At 48.9% G+C, this 6180-nt stretch overlaps 3 non-coding genes and 3 pseudogenes across 3 annotated transcripts; 1 reads left to right on the top strand and 5 right to left on the bottom strand.

Annotated features, from left to right (window-relative positions):
- Positions 1-845: 845 nt before the first annotated feature.
- Positions 846-1009, bottom strand: LOC136278531 (U1 spliceosomal RNA). Its single transcript, XR_010716384.1, has one exon. It is a non-coding gene; the product is annotated as a U1 spliceosomal RNA (small nuclear RNA).
- Positions 1010-1302: 293 nt separating this feature from the next.
- Positions 1303-1493, bottom strand: LOC136278534 (U2 spliceosomal RNA). Its single transcript, XR_010716387.1, has one exon. It is a non-coding gene; the product is annotated as a U2 spliceosomal RNA (small nuclear RNA).
- Positions 1494-2047: 554 nt separating this feature from the next.
- On the top strand, positions 2048-2173 carry LOC136278542 (5S ribosomal RNA; annotated as a pseudogene).
- Positions 2174-3741: 1568 nt separating this feature from the next.
- LOC136278537 (U2 spliceosomal RNA) lies at positions 3742-3961 on the bottom strand (annotated as a pseudogene).
- Positions 3962-5660: 1699 nt separating this feature from the next.
- Positions 5661-5824, bottom strand: LOC136278530 (U1 spliceosomal RNA). The gene has a single exon (XR_010716383.1). It is a non-coding gene; the product is annotated as a U1 spliceosomal RNA (small nuclear RNA).
- Positions 5825-6055: 231 nt separating this feature from the next.
- LOC136278539 (U2 spliceosomal RNA) lies at positions 6056-6180 on the bottom strand (annotated as a pseudogene).

Here is a 6180-nt window from a genome sequence, read left to right as displayed (position 1 = left end):
TTTTGTCAAAATCGCCAGCTAATGGCGAAAACTCTAGTGCGATCGACTTTCTTACAGAGCGCGCGCGAGCGAGTGAGCACGCGCGAGATGAACAGTTTATGATGTCAAATTCTACTTCTGTGATATACACTATACATTCCAACGAACAGAACGAAAAAATAATAGGAGAAAAACGCACACTTCGGAGACGCAGTTTTAAGCCATGGTGACGGGGCAAAACACGCGCACACTTCCGAGAGGGGGCGCGCGAAAAACGGCACTGAAGTCGACCAATGGTTTGGATTCAGACTGCAAACGAATCGGGAAAAAGGTTCGATACTTTTACTACTCTGCTATAGTGTTTCCCTCCCTCGTTCATTCGTTCACTCGCTTGCTCGCACAAAGGATACACTAACGATAGCAATAGCATTTCTAAAGCGGCTCCAGTGACAATAAAACCGCTCAAAAGGTTCAAAGTGTACTCACGGTCCAAGTCGAATGCCCTTCTATGCTCGCTCGCTCGGTCGATCGGCCGTTGGTTTCCTTTCATTTCCTTTCCCTTCGCGCGCATAGCACAGCACGGCACGGCACGCAGAACCTGCAAATTCTAAATTACAGGACTTTACACAATATAGATCAGACAGGCCTTGAAAATTAACAGCCAGCTAAGTTTCGCACCGCCCCGAAACTCACCTTGTTTCCTTCATCAATTCTATCCAATGCACTTCTACCCCTCCAAACGTGCCAACACCTTGGCCAGTTGTGCGTCCTTTGCTTTCTTTGCAAGTCTACCGGTCCACTGCAAAAGCAAAATACCCTCGATAGTCAGTAAGAGGGCCATATAGACATAGTTTGGATGACTTTTGCGGGGACGAGCGCGAACGCAGGTCCCCACTACCAGAAATTATACGCTCGAGTTACCCACATTTGGGGTAATCGCAAGGGTCAACCCAGTCGAAGTGCAATGAAAGGGCCTCGCCTTGAGAGGACTGCCTCCTTGATCACAGTACCTCCCGCGTCAGGTAAGTATGCTTTTTCCAGCCGTCTGACCTCGGTGAAAAAATCCAGCTTACCCCTAGGTCCTTGTTGGTAGTGCTTTGCGCACTTCAGAAAAAAGAGGCCAGCAAAAAGAGGAGGGGGCCGTTCCTGCCCCCATTGTCTGTTGTATCGGAATTATCAGACCTCTTTCACCTCTTTCAGAGCTACACCCTCTAAGGCGGGCGGGGCTCCTGTAAAACATAAAAAGAATGCTATACCGTTGACTTGGTGTTTGGATGTGAATGTGTATTCCCCAGAGGGAAGTGGGGCTACGCACTCGGAACGCGAAGCAAGGTAGGAAGAGGAGTGCTATACCGAGGCAACCCGTGGCGGGGACGAGGCAAGCCTCTTTTCAACAGCCCAGTTCCAAAAATCAGTTTAATATATGAGCTGCTCAATGAGCAGCGTATCAGATATTACGCTGATAAAGAACAGATACTACACTTGATCTTAGCCAAAAGGCCCGGAGAAGCGAGGCCGAAGCATACACTGGGTGAGGGGGGTGGTCGAGGGATCCTTCCCACGAGGATATAAAGAGACCTAGAGGGATAGTAGCAGGTCGCCCCCACAAGCCCTTGCGAGTCCCGCAGTCGGTCCCACGAGGCCTGGACCCGTGTTGGTATTCTCCTCACTGTACGATTTTTAAAGCCAAGATCCACGCAAAACCTACGGAGCTAAAACATTGTAGAATAGGTTTTTAGGACACGTTATGTCTCTTGGGACCCTCCCTCCCCTCCCTAGGGAATAGTGCGTTCAATATCGATGCTCCTCAATGTGTTACCTGGGTTGAGGAAAATACATTATTGTGGGTTAGGGTCAACACGACATTTCGGGGTTAGGGTTAAACCAGTTCTTAGGTTTAGGGTGGTAACAATTTCTTAGGGTTAGAGTATCGATTTTCTTAGGGTTAGAGTAACGAAAACTAGGGCTTTAGAATTTCAAATTCGCCTACACTCAGGGATGTGTGCCGCTTTAAACAGCCTGACACCTGGCCGTTAACAAGCAGAAATTTTCGAACCCATTTTTCCTCGTCTACGGACCATACAACAGGGAAAGCACCGGTTCTCGTACCGATCACCGAAGTTAAGAAGCCTGTCGGGCGGGGTTAGTACTTGGGTGGGGGTGACCGGCCTGGGAATACCCCGTGTTGTAGGCTTCAATTTTATTTTCTTGTCTTGCGAAACATCTCTAAACGTTTTATCCCAATTAAAATAGCTCTCAATACACCACAATTTCACATAGAGAGCCGTAGGTGAGTGAGGAACAAAATCAAAGCAACAAAACGAGGGGGGGAAAACACCTGTTTTGTCAAAAATCGGCCAGCTAAGGGCGAAAACTCTAGTGCGATCGACTTTCCTCTTACACGAGGGCGCGCGCGAGGCGAGTGAGCCAACGCGCGAGATGAAAACAGGTTTATGATTGTCAAAATTCTACTTCTGTGATATCAAAGTCATTCCAAATAACGAACGAAAAAAATGAATAGGAAAAAAAACGCACACTTCCTGAGACGCAGTTTTAAGCCATCGTGAATCGTATGGGCCCCAAAACACTCGCACACTTCCAACGATGAGGAGGCGCGCGCAAAAACGGCACTGAAAGGGTCGACAATGGTGTTGGATTCAGAACTGCAAGACGAAATCGGGAAAAAGGTTCGATACTTTTTACTACTCTGTGCTGGTAGTTTGTTCCTTCCCTGCTTCATCATTCGTTTCACATCGCTTGCGTCGCACAAAGGATGAACACTACAGACACGATAGCAATAGCATTTCTAAAAGCGGCTCCAGTGACAAATAAACCAGCTCAAAAGGTTTTCAAGTGTACTCACGGTCCAAGCTCGGAATGCCCTTCTTGCTCGCTTCGCTCTGGTTCGATCGAAGAGGGGGGGGGGCCAGGTATGTGGTTTCCCCTTTCATTTCCTCTTCCCTTCGCGCGTCATAGCACAGCACCGGCCGGCACGCACAACCTGCAAAATGTACAAACGAACAGGACCTTTACACACATGCAATAGAGGCAGACAGGCCTTGAACAAAAAACAGCCAGCCAAAGTTACGCACCGCCCCGAAACTCCACCTTGGTTTCCTTCCTCCAGTCTCTCCAATGCCGACTCTCTAAATCTATCCCCTCCAAACGTGCCAAACACGCTTGGCCAGTTTGTCTGTCCTTTGCTTTTCTTTGCGAAGTCTAGGCCGGTCCACTGCAAAAGCAAAAATACCCTCGATAGTCAGTAAGAGGGCCATATAGACATAGTTTGGATGACTTTTTGCGGGGACTGAGCGGAGGGACGTGACATGCGCAGGGTCCCGCCACTACCAGACAAATTATGACGCTCGAGTTACCCACAGTTGGGGTAATCGCAAGGGTCAACCCAGTCGAAAGTGCAATGAAAGGGCCTCGCCTTGAGAGGACTGCCTTTTGTTTTTTTGCCTTGATGCACAGTAACCTCCCGCGCGTCAGTAACGTAAGTATGCTTTTTCACAGCGTCTGCCCTCGGTGACAAACAAATACACTTACCCCTAGGTCCTTGTGGTAGTGCTTTGCGGCACTTCGAAGAAAACGTAGGCCAGTCGGGCCGTTTCCCTGCCACTTGGTCTGTTGTCCTGAATTAATCATCCCTCATTTCAGCCTCTTTCCCCCTCTAAGGGCGGGCGGGGCTCCTGTAAACATGAAAGAGAATGCTATCCGTTGACTTTGTTTTGGATTGAATGTGTCTTCCTTCCCCCACGAGGGGAGTGGGCCGCACTCCCGGAGGTAGTGCTATACCGAGGGCAACCCGGGTTGGCTGGGACGAGGGCAAGCCTCTTTTCCACAGGCCACAAAAGTTTCCCAAAAATCAGTTTAATATATGGAGCTGCTCAATGAGGCAAGGCGTTATCAGATATTAAGCTGATAAGAACAGATACTAACACTTGAAATAAATCTTCGCCAAAAGGACGCGAGAAGCCAAACGAGTGCCGAAGCATGCCCTGGGTGAGGGGGATGTGGTCGACAGGAGATCCTTCCCACGGTTTATGGTTGGATAGTAGCAGGTCGCCCCCACAATGCCCTTGCGAGTCCCGCAGAAGACGGTCCCAGAGAGGCTGGACCCGTTTGGTATCTACCGATCCACTGTAAGATTTTAAAGCCAGATACAACGCACCTACGGAGCTAAAACATTGTATAATAGGTTTTTAGGACACGTTATGTCTCTTCGGGACCCCTCCCACTCCCCTCCCTAGGGAATAGGTTGCTTCAAATCGATGCTCCTCAAGTGTTTAACTTGGGTTGAGGAAAAATACATTAGGGTTAGGTAACGACTTCGGGGTTAGGGTACCCATTTCTTAGGGTTAGGGGTAACAAGTTCTTATGGGGTAGAGTATCGATTTCTTAGGGTTAGAGTACCCGAAACTAGGGCTTTAGAATTTCAAATTCCGCCTACACTCAGGGATGGGGCCCGCTTTACAAACGCCTGAACCTGGCCGATAACAAGCAGAATTTCGACCCCATTTCCTCGTCTACGACCATACCAACAGGGAACGCAACCGGTTCTCGTCCGATCACCGAAGTTAAGCCCTGTCGGGCGGGGTGGTAGTACTTGGATGGGTGAGCCCGACTGGGAATTACCCCGTGTTGGTAAAGGCTTCAATTTTTGTCTTGCGAAACATCTCTAAACGTTTTTATCCCAATAAATAGCTCTCCATAACACCACAATGTTCACATAGAGAGCCGTAGTGGAGTGAGGAACACAAATCAAAGCAAAAAAACGAGGTGGGGGGTAAAACACCTTTTTGGTCAAAAAAATCGGCCAGCTAATGGCGAAAACTGCTAGTGCGATCGACTTTTCTTTACAGAGCGCGCGCGAGCGAGTGAGCCACGCGCGAGATGAACAGTTTATGATGTCACCTTCTACTTGCTGTGATATCTAAATTCATTTCCGAAATAACGAACGAAAAAATGAATAGGAAAAAAACGCCACACTTCTGAGACGCAGTTTTAAGCCATTCGTGACGTGGGCAAAACACTCTGCCACACTTCCAAGAGGAGGCGCGCGAAAAACGGCAACTGAAAGTCGACAATGGTTGGCATTTAGCTTGGCAAACGAATCGGGAAAAAGGTGCGATACTTTTACTACTGCTAATACTCTGATAGTTTGTTTCCTTTCCGCTCGTTCATTCGTTTCACTCGCGTTGCCTCCGCACAAAGGATACACTAACGATAGCAATAGCATTTCTAAAAGCGGCTCCAGTGACAATAAAACCGCTCAAAAGGTTCAAAGTGTACTCACGGTCCAAGTCGAATGCCCTTCTATGCTCGCTCGCTCGGTCGATCGGCCGTTTGGTTTCCTTTCATTTCCTTTCCCTTCGCGCGCATAGCACAGCACGGCACGGCACGCACAACCGTCAAATACATACGAACAGGACTTTACACACAATAGAGCAGACAGGACTTGAACAATAAAAGCCAGCAAAGTTACGCACCGCCCCGAAACTCACCTTGTTTCCTTCCTCCAGTCTCTCCAATGCACTTCTACCCCTCCAAACGTGCCAACACCTTGGCCAGTTGTGCGTCCTTTGCTTTCTTTGCAAGTCTACCGGTCCACTGCAAAAGCAAAAATACCCTCGATAGTCAGTAAGAGGGCCATATAGACATAGTTTGGATGACTTTTGCGGGGACGAGCGCGAACGCAGGTCCCCACTACCAGAAATTATACGCTCGAGTTACCCACATTTGGGGTAATCGCAAGGGTCAACCCAGTCGAAGTGCAATGAAAGGGCCTCGCCTTGAGAGGACTGCCTCCTTGATCACAGTACCTCCCGCGTCAGGTAAGTATGCTTTTCAGCGTCTGCCCTCGGTGAAAAAATCCACTTACCCCTAGGTCCTTGTGGTAGTGCTTTGCGCACTTCAGAAAACGTAGGCCAGCGGCCGTTCCTGCCATTGTCTGTTGTCTGAATTATCATCCCTCTTTCACCTCTTCCCCCTCTAAGGGCGGGCGGGGCTCCTGTAAACATAAAAGAATGCTATACCGTTGACTTTGTTTTGGATTGAATGTGTCTTCCCCAGAGGGAAGTGGGCCGCACTCGGAGGTAGTGCTATACCGAGGCAACCCGTGCTGGGACGAGGCAAGCCTCTTTTCCACAGCCCAGTTCCAAAAATCAGTTTAATATATGAGCTGCTCAATGAGCAGCG

Source organism: Pocillopora verrucosa, unplaced genomic scaffold, assembly GCF_036669915.1.
Source record: "Pocillopora verrucosa isolate sample1 unplaced genomic scaffold, ASM3666991v2 scaffold_24, whole genome shotgun sequence".
Taxonomy (NCBI): Eukaryota; Metazoa; Cnidaria; class Anthozoa; order Scleractinia; family Pocilloporidae; genus Pocillopora; species Pocillopora verrucosa.
This window is presented reverse-complemented; position numbering and strand designations above follow the sequence as displayed.